Below are 18299 nucleotides of genomic sequence, written 5' to 3' on the forward strand. Positions count from 1 at the left end.
TGAAGTTAAAAGAGCAGGAACATGCAGAGCAGAGCCGGTGCCGCCGCCGCCGCCGCCACCGCCGCCGCCGCCACCGCCACAGTCTCCTCTGAGCATTAACATTATTAGGATCAGACTTTTTCATCTGTGGGTCGGTTGTGTGAAACGGCCGGAGTTCAGTGTGAGTCTGTGAATGCAGCGTGAGCGCCGCAGGAGATCGTCCTCGCTGTCTACAACGTACAGTAACAAAACCACACAGATTCATCACCACGTCTGCAGCTCTACGGAGCTTTTTAGCCCCTTTTAGCTCCTAGTTTTGGTCTTATGGCACTTTTAACAGTGGCGAAGGATAATGTTGGGATCAGAGGCTTAAAATCTCCAGAGAGCTGCAGAGTTTAACTTTGATGTTTCAAATTTGATGCATATGTGTGCATATTCTCTCCATAAACTCTGATCCAGTTTCACCCAAATGATAAAGCTGTGTGTTCGTACAGTAATCAGTGAGCTCCGCAAGCTAGCCATGCTGTTAGCTCGCTAGCTAACTAATGAATCTTCACTCTGTCGCTAAAAGTTGAAGATTGATTGACGTTAGTTCATACTGATGTAAGCACGTGTCACATTTTGTTTTACAGGAAGACAAAATGATTGGATTCTGATACAAAAGTACAATGAATTGAGTTTCTGAGGCATTTGGTGTCGTACATTGTTTTTTTTCTCTCATCTGGACTTTAAAATCTCTCTCTGTCAGTTCACTGTATAAAATCCCTCCGAGTTTAAGGATCTTTAACACACGGTCTTGCATCCATGCTATCATATATTGTATAAATGAGTCAAAGTGTGCCGTGTATGAAGGGAGTGGTTGCGTTGTCATTATCTCGCTGTGTAATTTACAGCTGTGTGTGTCACTGTGAAGCTCGCTGGCAGACTTTAACCCCTGAAAATGAAACACAGCCTACTCCACTCTTTGCTCTGTACATGCGATCGCTCCCAGCATGGTGGCATCTTCCCAGCCTGCTTTGCATATGACTGCAGGGTGCGGGGGGGAATCAAGAGAGGAAGTCATGAGACAGGCAGCGGCAGGCCCCTGTCTGATGAAATGCTCGCTGCCGTTATCAGGAGGCCTGGGAGAGGTTTTACTGTACAGCCGTTGCATTTACACTTCAGATGCTCGGCTGACGCAAAGTTTCAGAGCGACTCGCTGGTAGTGCGGGCGGGGGGGCGCTGTATCGCTCAAGGAAGTCGCTGACAGAAGTCGAAGGAGCTGACGGACTCACGCTGGTGACCTTTCAGCTTCAGGAAAGACTCTTCAAAGCCGCAATATAACAAACCCCTCTCAATTCAAAGAGCATTAAATAAACAGGAACTACTTCACCAGTGTGTGTGTGTGTGTGTGTGTGTGTGTGTGTGTATGTGTGTGTTCAGACTGATAAAAGACTTTAAGTGTGTCCATGATGACTTTTAATGAACTGAAAATAATCTATTTGATACATTTTGGTGTGACGCTTTCATATTTCTGTGGGTTTCAGTTTCAGGGTAATCTTCAGTGTTTTTACTGTTGTAGTAACACAGGTGCTAGTTTATGTTTTATGTTTTATGCACCACCAAGATGATGATTGTCATACACTTTTATTGCACTTAGTAATTACTGTCGTTTGTCGTCTGTTAGACACAAACTGCGAAGAAATAAGACATTGCTCTGATACAAATAACAGGGTTGCATGTCGTCCCCACTCGCTCTCTCTCTCCTTTCCTGTCTATCTTCCCCTGTCCTACCAAAATAAAGGCATAAAGAAGCCCGAATAATAACAGACTACACCAAATCAGTCTAGCACACAGTCTTAAGGGGTATTTAACCTACATGCACACTACGTCACTCGTATGTGTACTACAACCGATAATAAAACACGCCTGTTCTCGCACTAACCTTTGGCCCCAGGTCGGGACAACACACCACCAACTGTAGGAGCCATGTACTGATTTGTGTAATGTTCCTCCGAGCCACAGGGGGAACCTTGTGTTGTAAAAGCCGAGGCTGGCAACAGGTGAGTTCATGCCATTCATGTCACAGGTGGCGCTAACTTAGTGCTTGGATGGAAATGTAGCTGTTTTTAGCTCGTTAGCTCCGTTAGTTAGCCATGCTGCCCAGACTGTGGGCTCAGAGCACGGAGGGGGGAACAGAGACCTAACAGGACCCTGATGGAGGAAGCCAGGAAGAGAAAGAGAGGGAGTGGTTGAGGAAGAGTAAATCTTTGTAGTGTTGCTGAAATGTGACGCTCTAAATAAAATATGTTACAAGTAAATGTCCTGCATTCAAAGTAGCATTAGTATCAAAATGTACCAAAAGTACCAAAAGTAAAAGTACTCATTATGCTCTAGGAATCAATAAATGTAGTGGAGTAAAAAGTCCAGTATTTGCCTCTGCAGTGCAGTAGTGTACACTGTTTTAAGTAAGAGTAACTCAATTTTGTAAGTTACATTATGTAAATAACATTCTTGATCAAGTAGTTTTAGTAATTTTAAGTGAGAATGGCTAAATTTGGTCATTTTTATTAGTTCTGTGAAAACGAAACCAAGTAAAAAGTAATTAATCAGCAACGTTTCTGTAACGTACAAAACTTAGTGTCACTACTTTTATTACTAGTAAAGCTGCTTAATCAAGAATTATTTTAACTTAAAAAACTGAAAAAACTGTGCAGAGCTATACAGTGTGTGTGTGTGTGTGTGTGTGTGTGTGAACTCAGTGGTGGATGTTTTTCATCAGACAGCCCAGCAGGCGCGCTGACAGGTGTTGATGTGGGAACTCGGCCACCTGAGGAGGAGACCGCGGGGACTTTCATTACACTTCGCTGCCTCGAGGCAAACATTTCAATATTGTGACTGTGACCTCTCTGTCTCTGTCTGTGTGTCCCAACAGACTGTTTTCAGATTGTGACCTCTGTACGGATGCAGGACACTCACTGCTGTAACACTGCTGCTGCTGCTCGAGCTCTCTGGTTAATTTCTGTTCTTATTATATTATATGTTCTTATTCTTGTGTTTTTGTTTGTGCTGCGGTGCTGGAGGTTGCACTGATTCTGGGAGTTCAGTATGTTGGTCTAAACACTGATGCCAAGTGTTTTTTAGCACCTGGTACGACAGCCAGCCAGCCAAAGGCTTTGGAGCCATAAGGAGTAAAAAAAAAAAAAGATAATTTCTGGCTCCAGTTTTTGAAGAACATCATTAAACTCCAAACTGCATATGTAAACCTCCAGCATTTATAAATTCTGTTTGCTTAGTGAAATAAATTAAAGGAGTTCATAAATGTTCAATAGATGTTAGGAAAGTATTTCTACCAAACCAGAGTTGGTGATTGTTGGAAACACTAACAGAGACGCTTTTAATGAGTTTTATTCTATTTCTGTTCACTTTAATGAAGTTACGATGATCTGAAGGTAAAATGAGTGTTTTTGTCTCTGGAGTCTGGTGGAGAGTGATAGTGATATTACGGCTGTTTGTGGTTAAACTAAAGGTCTATCTCTGTAGGGATCCTTTCCATAATGCTGTCAGACACTGACAATAACAACCTGAGTCTGTCAGTGGCAGAATCAAGAACTGTTAGTGGACGTACTTTGACGGTGCATTCATTCACAAGGATAGACGATAAAATTGTCCCCAAAGATTTGCTAATGTCACATGGCAGCCACTGTAGCCTGTTTTAAGTCTGAATAAAGGGTTTATTTGAATCAAACCAGAGTTTATTATTGTTGGAAATACTAACAAAGACAGTTTTGTTGAGTTTTCTTTAGTTTTTTAATTCAGTTTCTGTCCAGTTTGACGATTATCGGCTAATTACAACGACTTGTTTTGTCAATGAAGTCTGGTGGGCCGTAGCGGCCATTGTTTTGCTCTGAGATTCTGGTGCTTTTGTGCGACTTCTAATGGCAAGTGAATTTAGTAAAGTCTATATAATCTTTAAAATATAGGTGTGTACATTAAAAAGTGTAAAAAACTTTTTTTTACTAAGTGTTTTAAATGCAAAAATAAAGTTAATCAAATACATGTATATATGGTCAAAACCATATTATTATGATAGTTTGCTAGTTCACATGGGATTACCGCATGCATCTTCCAGTAACACAAATAGAAAAAATAACATTATCTGTATACTTTCAAATACCACATTTATGCGTAAAATTCCAAATAACTTGTACACAGAGCAGCAGAAGAAAGAGATAACAGAGACAAAATGTTAAGATAATAATGATCTGAAAACCAAACAGAGTCTTGTGATGGTTCGGGGTTGAGTCAGTGTGAGATCCTGCCGGACTTGGCTCGTTCACAGCTCCGTATTGTTGGACAGGAGGGAGATATAAATACTCAGACAGCTTCCTGCTTCTCCCTGCTGGGGTTCAGTATTACAGCCGTCCCAGCTGAGCACACACCCAGACACAATAGACCGGCCTGGACCGCTTCGCGCAGCCAGGGCGGACTGAAGGAGGCCTTCATGGAGGATTATCCCACACAAGTCTCCTTCATAGTTTTTATTCAGAGCGTGACAGAAGGACGGACACAAAGACTGAGAAATATTCAGAGTCACTGATGTTTTAAAATCACACGAGTTAATGAAGTCATGTGGAAAATAATTATTCATGTGGAGAATAATCTCAATTATTTCTACAAATCTTCCCTGAAAGGTAAAATAAGGTCGTATTATGAGTACTGTTATTACTACTACAACTACAACAGCTACAGCTATTACCAATACATCATCAACAACAGCAATATTTACCACTACTAGCCTACTGCTTGTCTTGAGTTGGGTTTAATTAATGGGAATGAGTGACTGAATTTCTTTGGATTAACTTCTTTTATTACAATTACTACTGCCACTACCTCCAGTACCTTTCTCATGGATGGATGACTGACTGAGGCTCAGGGGCTCCAGTTAAGTAAGGACGTCCTCATTGTGTTTTTTAGAGCGTCTGAGTCCGATATATTTCTTTTTGATTCCATAATGAGGGCTTTTCCAGACTTTTGACAGAGTTGGCACAAGTGGTGCATTATGACTTGTGCAGGACTTCTTCCCAATTTTTTAGCCAAACTTTGGAGCGTTATTTAACCTCCTTCCCGACATGCTAGCACACCATGGTTGGTATTTTTTATTTTAATATTGTAGCTGTCAAAATTGTAAAGAACTCGTCATATATTTTGTAAAATCTTATTCTGCGAGGCAATCAGTAGCTATGGCTGTCAGGTACATGTAATGGAGTAGAAAGAACAATTTGTTCTTTTAAAATGTAGAAGACTAAAGTATAAAGTAGCATAAAAAACATTGTACTGTAAGTACAGTAATCAATTAAATCCACTTTATTATGTCCCACCACTGCTAATGCTACTGTTTCCACAAGCACAGCTGCTACTATTAGGGTGCTATCACTGCTACTGCAGAGGAACTGAGAATGAAAACGTGAATGTGTGTGTTACTGTGTGTGTTACAGAGTGAAGGAGTCAGACGAAAGCAGCGTAATGAGAAACAGAGACGACAGGTGGATTAAGATTACAGTTTGACATCATTTATCAGCATAAATCAGATAGTAAATATATGCAACTGTGGACAACTACATCGTGACATGAGGGGAAATCCTGCCTGTGAAGGAGCAGCTGGCCAGAAACTGCAGCGTATGAAACACCAGCTGACCCTGTTAGAGACTGTACAGAGCTGGAGGGGAGGACAGGACGTCCTCTCAGCCCATCTGATGTCTTTTTCAAAGCTCTCACACCCTCAGGGCTTTACTTTCAGAGTGGGTTTTAAGGAGATTTTCCCAAGAAAAAAAAAAAAAGACATTTCATAAGCCCCGGAGTGTTATATTTGAATGATGTGTGCGCGAGACGAAGCGAGGAAGCAGGAAGAGTCTGTTTCTCTCGTCGGTGCTGTTTCAGGGAGCTGTTGTGTTTTTAATCTTTATTTTGCTGCAGCACCAGACACACTGCAGGGTTCAGGGTGAGGAGCAGGGCGGGAAATCAGAGATAAATCTTTAAATCTAACAACAGGCAGCCAGGAGAGTTTTATTTTTAACATCCAACCGATGTTGAGAAGCCTTTTCAGAGTCATTATCATTCATCATTCATGACATCGACTGTGTGTCTGTCATAATCTCACATTCTTTATCTTTTATTCAAATTAATGAGTGTTTTTTTTATTATCCTGTAAATGTTATTTATCTCACTAACTAATTAAATTGCTGTGAAATTTTGTGCAGACATTCCCAGCAGATGAATCCTAATGACTTTGGTGATCCTGTCCCCTCTAGCGCCACCATGAGGTCCAAATTCTGAATACTAGAGTCTAATATTTTGATTTATGATAAAAAAAAAAACTGCAAAACTAATAATATTCCCATCAGCCTCAGCTTGTGTTGAGCATTAATTAGCAAATGTTAGCATGCTAACACACCAAATCAAGATGGTGAACATTATACATGCTAAAGGCATTTGTCACTGTGAGCAGGTCAGCATGCTAATATTAGCATTTAGGTCAAAGCACCAGTAAGTACAACCGCTGGTCGCTGGTGTTGTTGCACATTCTCAGACTGAATGACGTCAGCCCGGTCGTACGGCGGCGGGAACGAAAATGTGCGTCAGGCCTGATGGTTGGTGTTTCTTTCCATCCCGCTCTTAGAAACAGCTACACAGGTTTTATCCTTCAGTGCTTCAGTTTTGTGCAAAATCAAAGAAGGAACTTGAGTTACATTTGTGTCAATGTTACCCCTCACACTCCACCGGACATAGCCACGACAAGTTCCGGCTCTGCTGTGGTTCCTGGAGCTCATTGCGCCTGTTTTAGATAACGCTCTAAATGGCACCAGCGTCCCAGCAGCGTCTCTCCGCTCTGCTCAACGTAGAATACGAGGCTGGTCTACTTTTGAACCCGGGTCAATTTTCAAAATAAAGTACCATGGAGAAAACACACTGTTTTGTATCCTTTTGAAGAACAAAATACACAAGAAAACAACGTTTGGCAGGCAACTCGCTCTGAAGACGCTCTGTTCCTGAAACACTCTCAGTGGGATTTAAAGACTCGCGGGTCTGAATCAGTGCTTGGAGGATGTTATGTCTCTTCCCTCTCTCATATACAATCTGCCCTGATGATGTAGCAGCCCAAAAACTGATTCTCAAAGATTAGAAAATTACAATTTGAACCAATTTGAAGAAACTAGTTTACAAGAACTGATTTCAAGAACACTTGAAATAAACTTTGTCTGAATAAGGTTTCACTAATGGCTTTTTGAATTCTGCTTTCTGTTCCTCGGGGTTGTAGAGATAACTTTGACTTTTCATGCATTTTTATTTTTGCCTCCTAGTTTTTTAGTTTATGGCCTGTTCCGAGTTGCATTGTGTGGTCTGACTCATGACGACAGAAACACTTTTTATCAGATGGCTGTTTATTGACTCCAGCTCCACACAGACTGCCTCCATCCCTGTGCAGCTCCTATAGCAACAGGCCTCCGACAGTCACAACTGCTGACCCAGGCCTGCATCACCACGCATCAGAGCGATCATGTCATTAATTCTGCTGCTGATGACACCACAGCAGAGCGGCTCTTCGCTAACAAGGGTGAGTCAGCCTGCAGAGATCTGGTGCAAGGACAACAATCTCTCTCTCTCTCAAAGTCAACAAGACAGAAGAGATGGTTCTTGACTTTACAAGGGCCTCTTCACATCAGCGGAGGCAGCGCTCGGCAGCATGTTCCTCACTGAGACAGCCAGTAATGGAACTGGAAACGCCAACTGCAGAGCAAATGCAGGCACATCAACGCCTCTGTTTCCTGGAGAATGAAGAGGGGTGGACTGAGCAGCTGTTACAGATGTGACAGAGAGAGAGCTTCCTGACCGGCTGCCTCTACTGTGTCTGAAACAGTAGTCGGTAGTGAAGTTTGCTTTGTACAACACACCCACGGACAGATTAACTTAATGTACTACAGTTTTAAAACACTTTTTATTTTGTTTGGTTTTGTTTTTTATGCTTTTTTTTGTCTGGTGGGAAGTCATTTTATTTTTCAGGGGCTGTGTTTTCTTAAAGATTTGATATATATGATATTTAAAACATGAATATAGCCAGGGGCAACAACAAGGCAGCCAGGGGGAGCTTGGCTTCTTTTTTTAAGCCGAGCTCGCCTGAAAACATGATCTACGAGCTATTCTCTATATACAGACACAGAGTCACATGGTGTCTCTCTCCCTCTGCCTGTGTTGTATCGCAGCCTCTCTGTGGTTTGTTTCCATAGCCGGTCTGCTCCGACTGAAACTGCTGTTTTTATCATCTACGTCGGTGAATTAAGGATTTATTTCCACCAAACCAGAGTTGGTGATTGTTGGAAACACTAACAGAGACGCTTTTAATCAGTTTTATTCTGTTTCTGTCCACTTTGAAGGAAGTTACAATGATCTGAAGGTAAAATGAGTGTTTCTGTCTCTGGAGTCTGGGGGAGAGTGATAGTGATATTACGGCTGTTTGTGGTTAAACTAAAGGTCTCTCTCTGTAGGGATCCTTTCCATAATGCTGTCAGACACTGACAATAACAACCTGAGTCTGTCAGTGGCAGAAACTACTACCTTTAATGGACGCACTTTGAAGGATAAACGTGTAGAAATGTTTATTTAAAGAAGTAAGTCAACAATTCAGTCAATTATTATTTCTTCTTTTATAATAAAATAAAAAGGCAAACGTGAAATTCCTACACATGCCCATGTAGGAAACATGATTTGATATTAAATGTGCAAGCTGTGCTGTATGTGAGAAGAAGGAGCTCAGTGGAAAGATACTTGAAATCATCATGATTGCCCCCCCTATGCCCTCCTCTATGGTAGATAAAAATGTGATTAAGTGCCCTCTATGGTGGCCCAGTGTGCAAGGAAACATGATAAAGGGCGCTCTAGGGTGCTCTTCCAGTGTAGAAAACGTGATGCAGTGCCATATTAGCTGCCCTACATGCAAGAAAATGAGTTGGCCTCTACGTGCCTCTAAAGGGTAAATAGTTCTGTGTGTGTTTTTATGACAAAGGTGTCACATAATAAAACAATTAAACCAGGGTTTGGAAGTGTGTCACCGTGAATGCCTCAGGACTGCACTGCATGCAGCTGGTCACATAAACCGTTACTTCCCACAATCCATCAGACTGATCAGGTTTGCTGAAGATGATTCTGAGCTTCATTTAGTGCACCTGTCAGTTTATAAGAATTATTATGCATCTTTTCCTCCACACTCTCAGCAGAGAGCGCTACATCTGCAATGCTAATGACTGCTAATGTGTTAGACTGGAGTCATTGTACGTATATATTTTCCAGAAGATGCTTTACATTCTTGTCACCAGGGCTGGAAAGTAAGTCATTACAAGTTTTGCTCCAATTGCGGCGGATAAGTAGCTTTAGAGGTGGATTCATATTCAGGAGAGGAAAGTGGTTTTCATGACAACAGAAGACAGTAAAAGAAATATGTCCAATACGTCTATATGAAAGCTGATTGTCTCTGTTGTTAACTACAAGCTTCAAAGTGCTGATTGGGTGTGTTTATGGAACAAAGAATTATTAAGTATGTGTTGATTGAATATCTTTGTGTTGTAGAAGGCACTTATGATGAGCTCTTTATTACTCTTAATTATGTCGGCTTGTGGTTCTATAGGAACAACGTTTTGTTCCCATTATACTCTCTATAGTTAATGAATGATGAATCACCGAAGGCTGAACTTCCTGCTTCTACCACTTATAGCAGAAGCTACCTCATCAGCAGGTGGAAGACAGCGAGAGCTCCTTCTCCTTTTTCCCAGCCAATCACAGGCCTGAGCTGCTGCAGCCGTCACAGTCTGACAGCGCCGTGTTACACCGCTGCAAACTCTGGGACTCAGAGAGAGCTGGAGGATCTGGATGCATGCTGAGGAGAGGAAAAAACGCCCTGTCAGGATTTTACAAACCAGAAAGGTGTGTGAAACATGAAAGGCTGACAGAAAGTGGAAAATCTGCAGATTCCATGTGGAGGTGCTGATGTTGCAGCGCCTGCAGCAGGGGCAGCAACCGACTGCTCCGCACACACTCCTCAAACAACACACACACACACACACACACACAAGTCAACCTTCTCAGCAACTTATGGTTTTGTGTTGATTTACAACGTTTCCCAAAATGCCCTTCAACAATGTTGTGTTTGTGTAAAACAGTATATGAATGTGAGTCCACTTTTAATGGATAAAAACTGATGCAACCTGGAGGCAGGACCTGTGGAGACGATTCAACAACATGCTGCATCTGGTGGTTTCTTATTTGAGTCTCTTAGGGCTCAGATTTACTCCTGCAAAATCTAACCTACATTGTAAAAAAAACTAACACATTTTTACATATCTAATGCAAATTAATGTGAAAAATACATTTCTTTCGCAGATATTTTCTGTTGATTTAATAGATTAAAATGTTAAACTCAAGTTTAATGCTGTCGATACATTTCTAATCTAAAATGTGAAATTAGTTAAATTAGTTAACACTTAAACAACTATTTGTTCTGTAATTTTACATGGTTTGTTTTTTTTTTGATAATTGACATCTATAATTATGGAAGTGAAATTATGGAGCATTGTGTGGGAATTGGTAAACTGTCACAATATAATAGTTTTATCACGGAAAACAGCAATAATAATGTAATTTCACAGATGATTTTTATTACTGATCTATAAATTCTGATTAAAATAAGAAAAATCCAGTAATAACAGCACTCTTCTGTAAAATTTAAGCATGATTGTTTGTATTCTAGCAGTGTTCTTCTGTATTTATAGGTCATCTTTTCAGTTTTTACATGTGATTCGGTGTCCAGGTGTGTCCTGCCTCTCCAGCTCCTCCTGATGAGCAGGTACAGATAATGGATGGAAGGATTGATATCATCTGGTTGTTCTGAAGGAAACTGCTGCGAGCTGCATTTGGTACTTTTTCACACAGAGTCTGAATGAAATATGAAGTAAATGATCACTAATGACTAATTTGCCAGTTGTTTTCTTGGTAAATAAATGAATCAGTTGGTTCATAAAACAGAAAAGTGCAAAATTTCCATTGTCCATGTGACGGTCTGTGACCCAAAAATACACAATTTATAACGATATAAAACTGAGAAAAGCTGTAAATCCTCATATTTGAGAAGCTAGAACAAGTAGTAGTTGAACATTTTGGGAAATATGTGTATAGAGGACCAGGACCACTACTGATCTTAAATGATTAATTTATTATGAAAATGCTGCTGATTACTTTCCTGTCAAAAGAACAGTCGATTAAACTGCTAACCATTTCAGCTCTAGACTGAAAAGCGAGATATATAGGCACATAAATAAAGCCATATAGACAGCAGGACACGTGTCCATGGTTGTGGATATGCCCTTTTATTCTTTGGAGCAGCTGTCCCTGAGCTTCATTGCACTCTGGTCTGCACTCCCGTGGGTGTACAAATTGGTCTCTGTGTTTCCTCTTCTTTGATGGATCTGTCCCAGTAGGATTGTTACATCACTGATGCAAAATGGCGACTTTAAAAAAAGAGGCCCTCCCTCTTTAATTGTGACACAAAACACAGTTTAATGATCATTGTTGTAGGATCTAGAAACATTTTCTGATATCAGATTCTGTTGTAGCTGCTGGATATATTTAGAAATGACGACTCCTAATTTAAATGTATCCAGAGGAAGAAGAATCATACATTAAACTACTGAATAAATGTGCTCTTTTCAACCCATTTTGTCTGTTTTAATAGATTTTCTAAAGGAAAGAAGCAGCTTTTCAGAGATTTTAAGAAGAGCAAAGACTTCATGCTTTATATGTATTTTCAGTTCAGTTTGTAGTGGGTTAATTTTAGATTTTCGGACCTATCCCCACTGAGTTTGCTCTTATCTGGGTGAGTGTAGTCTTTCTGAGCTCTGAAGCTCATTAACACAGCATTGCACTCAGGGGAATCCACTGGAACCAGCAGCCCATATTGATCCCAGCCCAGAACAACTGAAATATAAATGAGGGATTTTCACTGAGGACTCCTTTGTGCACCCACGGCCCACCATTATCTAACAGCGGCTGCAGTGTTTCTTTTCATTACTGTCAACGTTGTGACTGCAACATCACAGAAATGTTGTTTTAACTTACTTATTAAGGGGAATTGAGCGAGCACCGTGGATGAAAATCAAAGCTAACCAGGAAACCAATTAAGTTAGATCAACCGGAATAGATTAATTTTCTGATCAACTGATTGATTAACTGTCTTTTAGCGATTTCAAAAGTAGGAAAAATACAGGCTATTTTATATTGATGATTACACAGCATTCATCCGCTATCTGAAGCTGCATTCCCTGTTGAGCAAATTTGCAGTTTTTTCTATGTTTACAGGAACATTATACATAATTAAACAATTTTCATGGAAAAAAATCCCCAACATAATTACATCACAGAGAGAGTGATGGAGCGAGAGAGAGATTTTAATTTGTGTTTAGATGCTTTGGCAACACGGTTCATCTAACATTCATGCCAATAAAGAGGATTATTGCAATGAAGAAAAGAGAGACAAAGACAGAGATTTATTATATATTTATATAAACAGGATGAGAGAGAGGGTTATACAATGAGAAAGGGGGAGAAAGACAGAAATAGGGAACACAAAACATCTGTTAACCCTCATTTAGCCACCTTACAGTTACATATATGTGTGATGTAATTTTGGGATGTAGGTCATGTAAACATTACAGGTTTGTTAGATTTGACAGATTTTAGCCCTTTGTCTAACTTTTTACTTTTGTCTTCTATTTTAACAACACAGATGTTTTTATCTGCCACAGTGCTGAAACAATAAGTCGATTAGTCAACTGATGAAAAAACAATGAGCCTTTTTATCGCACTGAAAGCCAAATTTCGTCCGCTTGTATCTGCGATCTAATTCTGTTGGTCACTACCCAAAGCTCACGACCGTGAGCGAGGGTTGCAACGTAGCTCCACTGGTAAATCGAAAGCTTTGAAAGCTCAGAATTTCTGACAAGAGACAAATTAGTTTGACTTCCTGTCGAGAATTCGGACACAGCTCTCACTCAGGTTACTAAGGACTGGCCTTTGTACCCCATACTCCTGCGGCTCCCCTCCAATGGCCTGGCCTGATATACCACAGGCACTGTCCCCGACTTCCACGGGACACTGAAGAGGTGTGTCAGCCAAGCAGCCCAACAATGTCCAGGGCCTTCGGCATCTCAGGCTATCGACTGAAGATATTCTGACCTACCTGAAAGACCTCTCCAGGGATATGGGTAAGACTTCCCCTGCGTCTTCAGACTCCTCCACAGAGGATGTTTTACTCAGCTTTAGGAGTTACTTGAGGTACAGTAAAGAGCTCATACATATGGAGTAGAGGTGCTGCTTCTTCCCTGTCAAAAGGATCCAGCTGAGGTGGTGCCCCCTGATCCGGATTCCTCCAGGTCGTCTTCCTTTTGGAGGTTTTAACCGGTAAATCAAAAGGTTTGAAAGCTCAGAATTTCTGAGACAAACGTGTTTGACTTCCTGCCGAGAATATGGACATAGCTCTCACTCCAGTTACTTAAGGATGGATGGCTCGTAGCAACGCCCCGGTACCCCATATTCCCACAGTATTCCTGACAAGACTCCCGAGGGGACACAGTCATAAGTTTTATCCAAGTTAACAAAGCACAGAGTCGTCCAGTGACTTCATCTCAAAGAGCTGGTCCACTGTTCCAGGACCACGACCCTCCCCACTGAGGAGCTTCTGAACTACCTCAAAGACCTCTGCCAGGGATATGGGTAAGACTTCCCATGAGTCTTCAACCTCCTCCACAGAGGAGTGCTCTTTGAACTGGGCTAACCCTTGGAGATAGAGAGTAGAGCTCACACATTGGGGTGGTTGGCCCATCTGATCAGGATGCCTCCAGGGCGTCTTCCTTTTGAGGTTTTTTGGGCACGTCCAATTGTAAGAGACCCCGGGGTAGACCCAGAACACGCTGGAGAGGTTATATATCTCATTTGCCTCGGGATCGCCTCGGGATCTATCCCCCAGAGGAGCTGGAAGATGCTGCTGGGAAGAAGGACTACACTAACCCTGCTTCCACCGCAACCACTCCCCGAAAGAGAGGCTGAAAATGGATGGAAGCCAAACCACAAACAAAACAACAATAAAAACAACTCTGAACAGTTAAAGAAAATGTGGTTGGCATTATTATTAATTATGTATTACTATTGCTGTTGTTTTATAGTATGCTGTTTTGACCTTTTAGTGTTGTTTTGATGGTTTTTGCTATATTTTAAGTGTACACAGCTTCGCATATATGAATAGTTTCTTTCATATCATTGTAAATTATACAGTAGAACAGGTTCTTCTATCACACAAGTTACATGTGCCAGGTCGTGTCTCAGAACATAATACCCTATAATAAATCTTAATTAAAATATTACAGTGTAATATATACACACAGTAATATATATATATAATACTATATATAATCAATGCATTAACAGCACATAGCACTTAAATTAACTTATTACATCATAGTTAAATAGACCGTTTTCATAAAAGATAAAGTCCTTTACTGTGACTTTAGCATTTAGCTGCTTCAGTTTCAGGGCTTCGGTCTTGTAGGCTCACCGTCACACTATCATGGCTTAATGGGACACTTCAATATAAAAGAACCAATGTTAATATTATTATTTAAGTCAAAACTGTTGTGAAAAAGGCCAATGTGTAGTCAGTGTTTACTTGGCCACTAAAGTTGATTCTAATTCTGAAACAAAAACAAACAATAACATTTTTTTTATAGCCGATTAAATTACAAATTAGGCAAAGTGGGCAACTGCCTCGGGGCCCCAGACCCTCGTGGGGCCTGAAAGCTCCAGTTTTACCATGAGGCAATTAGTTTGTGGTAATTAAATTAGCTGCAAATGTGTTTGTTATGTATGACTTTAATAACAAGGAAAAAAACTGGTTATTAACTTACAGTGTTTCAGTGTTTTTGACCTTCATCAGGTATTTTATGTATGATGAAGATTTGTAAGTATATATACATATATGAGGTAACATCATATACCTGATGAATTTATTCTTATTATATGAATATATATTAAAATTAATAAATATACCAGCAGTGAGGAAGACAATGTACATGATGTTCTCCTATTTAATTCTGTATGCACCAATAAAACCCATTCAAACTGAACCATCTTGTACAGGAGACCTGAATTTCATTACATTATACTTTTGGGCTTATTAAAGTCACCATATAGTAATAATAAACTCTTAAAGTAAGAGTTGGGGTAAATTGGAGCTAATTTTTTGCCCACTAGTGGTTCATTCTGGCAATTAGAGCCATTTATTGACATGAATTATGTATCTGTGAACTTGCAGTTGGCATTTGCTTTTATTTTTGACAATCTATTGACTAAATATTAATCACAATTATTCGATACAGGTTTTTAACCACAGATTATTAGACTGCATGACGTACATAATGTAAGTTTTACACAATAAATACTTAATATTTTAGGGATTTTATTATGTTTCATGTGTCTTATGCTTTATTAACCCTGCGTTACATGTTTTAAATGTTCCTTTAGAGACAGTGAAAGGTTAAATTTAGGTTGTTCACTGTTGGTTTCTTCATTGGAAAGTTAATTTGCATCCCCACTACATTTGTTTTTGGCTTTTAGAATGACTTTACATACAATGCCACATAATATGAATGTGATAGAAAGAGAGATAGAATATGTGGTCACTGTTCCACAGGTGAGGTTGAGACAGAGATGCACTGATATGCAGTGGGGGGAATGCAGCTATACGCAGGTAGATGCACTCAGTGGTGTTATACAAGCAGATCATACAATCATACAAACTTAACAGGCTTCTTTTTTGACCAATTCAGTGTATATTTCTCCCTGTCGCTTGGCTGTCTTCAAAGTTTAGATCACAATTAATAATCTAAACTTTAGAAAATAATACACTTTCTTACACCCCCTTTTAAATCAAGAAGGGCTCACGACCCCCCCTGTTAACCTTTGGCGACCCCTAATGGTGGTCCCGACCCCCAGGCTGGGAACCACTGGGCTAAATATGCAAGAGTGGGGTTTTAAGTCTACCCACTGCTTCAGGCACTACTACACCAATGCCAGTAGGTATGAACATGTCAGACACATAAGCACACACACTTTAAAAAAACAGTTCTCACTTATGTGTACTTATTTTATTATTATTATTATTATTATTACTACTATTATTATTACCATGTGACTTACATAAACACACTCACATGTACTTTGACGCTAAGTTCTCTCTTATTTGCACTTTTTTATACTACAATCAATCAATCAATCAATCAATCATTTAATCAGACTTTATTTGTATAGCACTTTTCATACAAGCAACATTTAACACAAAATGCTTCACACATTAAACACCCCCAACCCCCAACCCCCCCCACACACACACATAAAGTAAAGTAACAAGTCTACTTTTATTATTTCCCTCCTTTATTGTATAATTATTATTATTATTATTAATGCAAAAGAACATTTACACACACATTAACATTAAAATAAAGTCCTCACTTATTTGTACTTGTTATTTTTTGACCTACAAGTCTACTTTCTTATTCTTCTTATGCATTTTTTTGCTTTATTATTAGTATTTATTGCATTGTTTCACTTTATTATTAGTATTTATTGCATTTTTTAACTTTATTATCAGTATTTATTTGATTTCTTTACTTTGTTATTAGTATTTATTGCATTTTTTAACTTTATTATCAGTATTTATTTTATTTCTTCTTATTATTAGTTTATTGTTTTACTTTATTTGTTTTATTTTTTTTTTTTTTATTATTAGTATTTATTGCATGTTTTAACTTTATTATTAGTATTTATTGAATCATTTTATTATTAGTATTTATTGCATTTTTTTAACTTTATTATCAGTATTTATTTGATTTCTTTACTTTATTATTAGTATTTATTGCATTTTTTAACTTTATTATTAGTATTTATTGTATTTTTTAACTTTATTATTAGTATTTATTGAATCATTTTACTTTATTATTAGTATTTATTGCATTTTTTAAACTTTATTATCAGTATTTATTGAATCATTTTACTTTATTATTAGTATTTATTGTATTTTTTAACTTTATTATTAGTATTTATTTAATCATTTTACTTTATTATTAGTATTTATTGCATTTTTTAACTTTATTATCAGTATTTATTTGATTTCTTTACTTTATTATTAGTATTTATTGCATTTTTTAACTTTATTATCAGTATTTATTGTATTTTTTCCTCTTACAAATCCAGTTTAGTCTTGCTTTAGCACTGCAAATGTTTCCCATGCCAATAAAACCCCTTTGAATTGAATTGAATTAAATTGTATTGAGAGAGAGAGAGAGAGAGTCTGAATGGGGAAGGGCAGAGCGACATAGAGGCAGAGTGCGGGGAGTGCAGAGAGGAGGGAGGAGGGAGGAGGGAGGAGGGAGCAGAGAGAGGAGGGAGGAGGGAGCAGAGAGAGGAGGGAGGAGGGAGCAGAGAGAGGGGAGAGAGAGAGGGGAGAGAGAGAGGAGCAGGTTTCGGCTTACAGCGCATACCACACCAACAGCACCAAAATACCCTAAAACACAGAGCTCACTGGGGGACTACACACCGGGACTACACACCGGGACTACACCTTCAACTGGACCCAACTCCGGACCCGGTTCTGGGGCCCGTCATGGAGCCGGACTGCGGACTGTAGAGAGCAGTAATGTGGATCTGGGAGCGACCATGTTATTAGGTGGGTAGGGGAATGTATTTGGACTGGGACTTCATTAGCTTAGCTAGCACTCGCTCTTTTTTTTTTTTTTTTTTTTTTTTTTCCCCTGTTGCGCTGAATGCTTGCGCTAACCCGGGTTAAAAACAAAACCGGGGTTAGAATAGGAGTCCGGGTTGTTGAATTAACCCGGGTTGTGTTTTTTTGTGTTGTTTTTAAACCCCTACAAGCTTTTATCCCGGGTTGCTAACTAACGCTAGCTAGCTAACTATCCCCCCTCTATGCTAACAGCTAATGTTAGCTAATCGGAATTGGAAAGGTGGGTTTCTCTCTCTCTCTCTCTCTCTCTCTCTCTCTCTCTCTCTCTCTCTCTCCTCCTGGAGTATCAGGGCCGAGCCAGGCCGAGCCGGGTTCCCCCCCCAGAGGAAGCTGATAACCGCCGTTGTGGTCGCGGGTGTTAGCGACGCTGCGTTGACGCATTAACGTCTGTTGGTTTTAATTCAAGCTGGAAACTAACTCCCATAACTCGCTCTGATTACCCGGGTTC

At 39.7% G+C, this 18299-nt stretch overlaps 1 protein-coding gene across 1 annotated transcript in view; it reads left to right on the top strand.

The window, feature by feature from the left end:
* The first annotated feature begins 17528 nt into the window (after positions 1 to 17528).
* arhgap5 (Rho GTPase activating protein 5) overlaps positions 17529 to 18299 on the top strand; it is a 59202-nt gene continuing 58431 nt past the window's right edge. The window contains exon 1 of the mRNA XM_051383750.1: positions 17529 to 17776. The gene's annotated coding sequence lies outside the window, so the exon portion shown is untranslated. The remainder of the gene's footprint in view (positions 17777 to 18299) is intronic.

The sequence above is a fragment of the Dicentrarchus labrax genome, unplaced genomic scaffold (assembly GCF_905237075.1).
Source record: "Dicentrarchus labrax unplaced genomic scaffold, dlabrax2021, whole genome shotgun sequence".
NCBI lineage: Eukaryota > Metazoa > Chordata > Actinopteri > Moronidae > Dicentrarchus > Dicentrarchus labrax.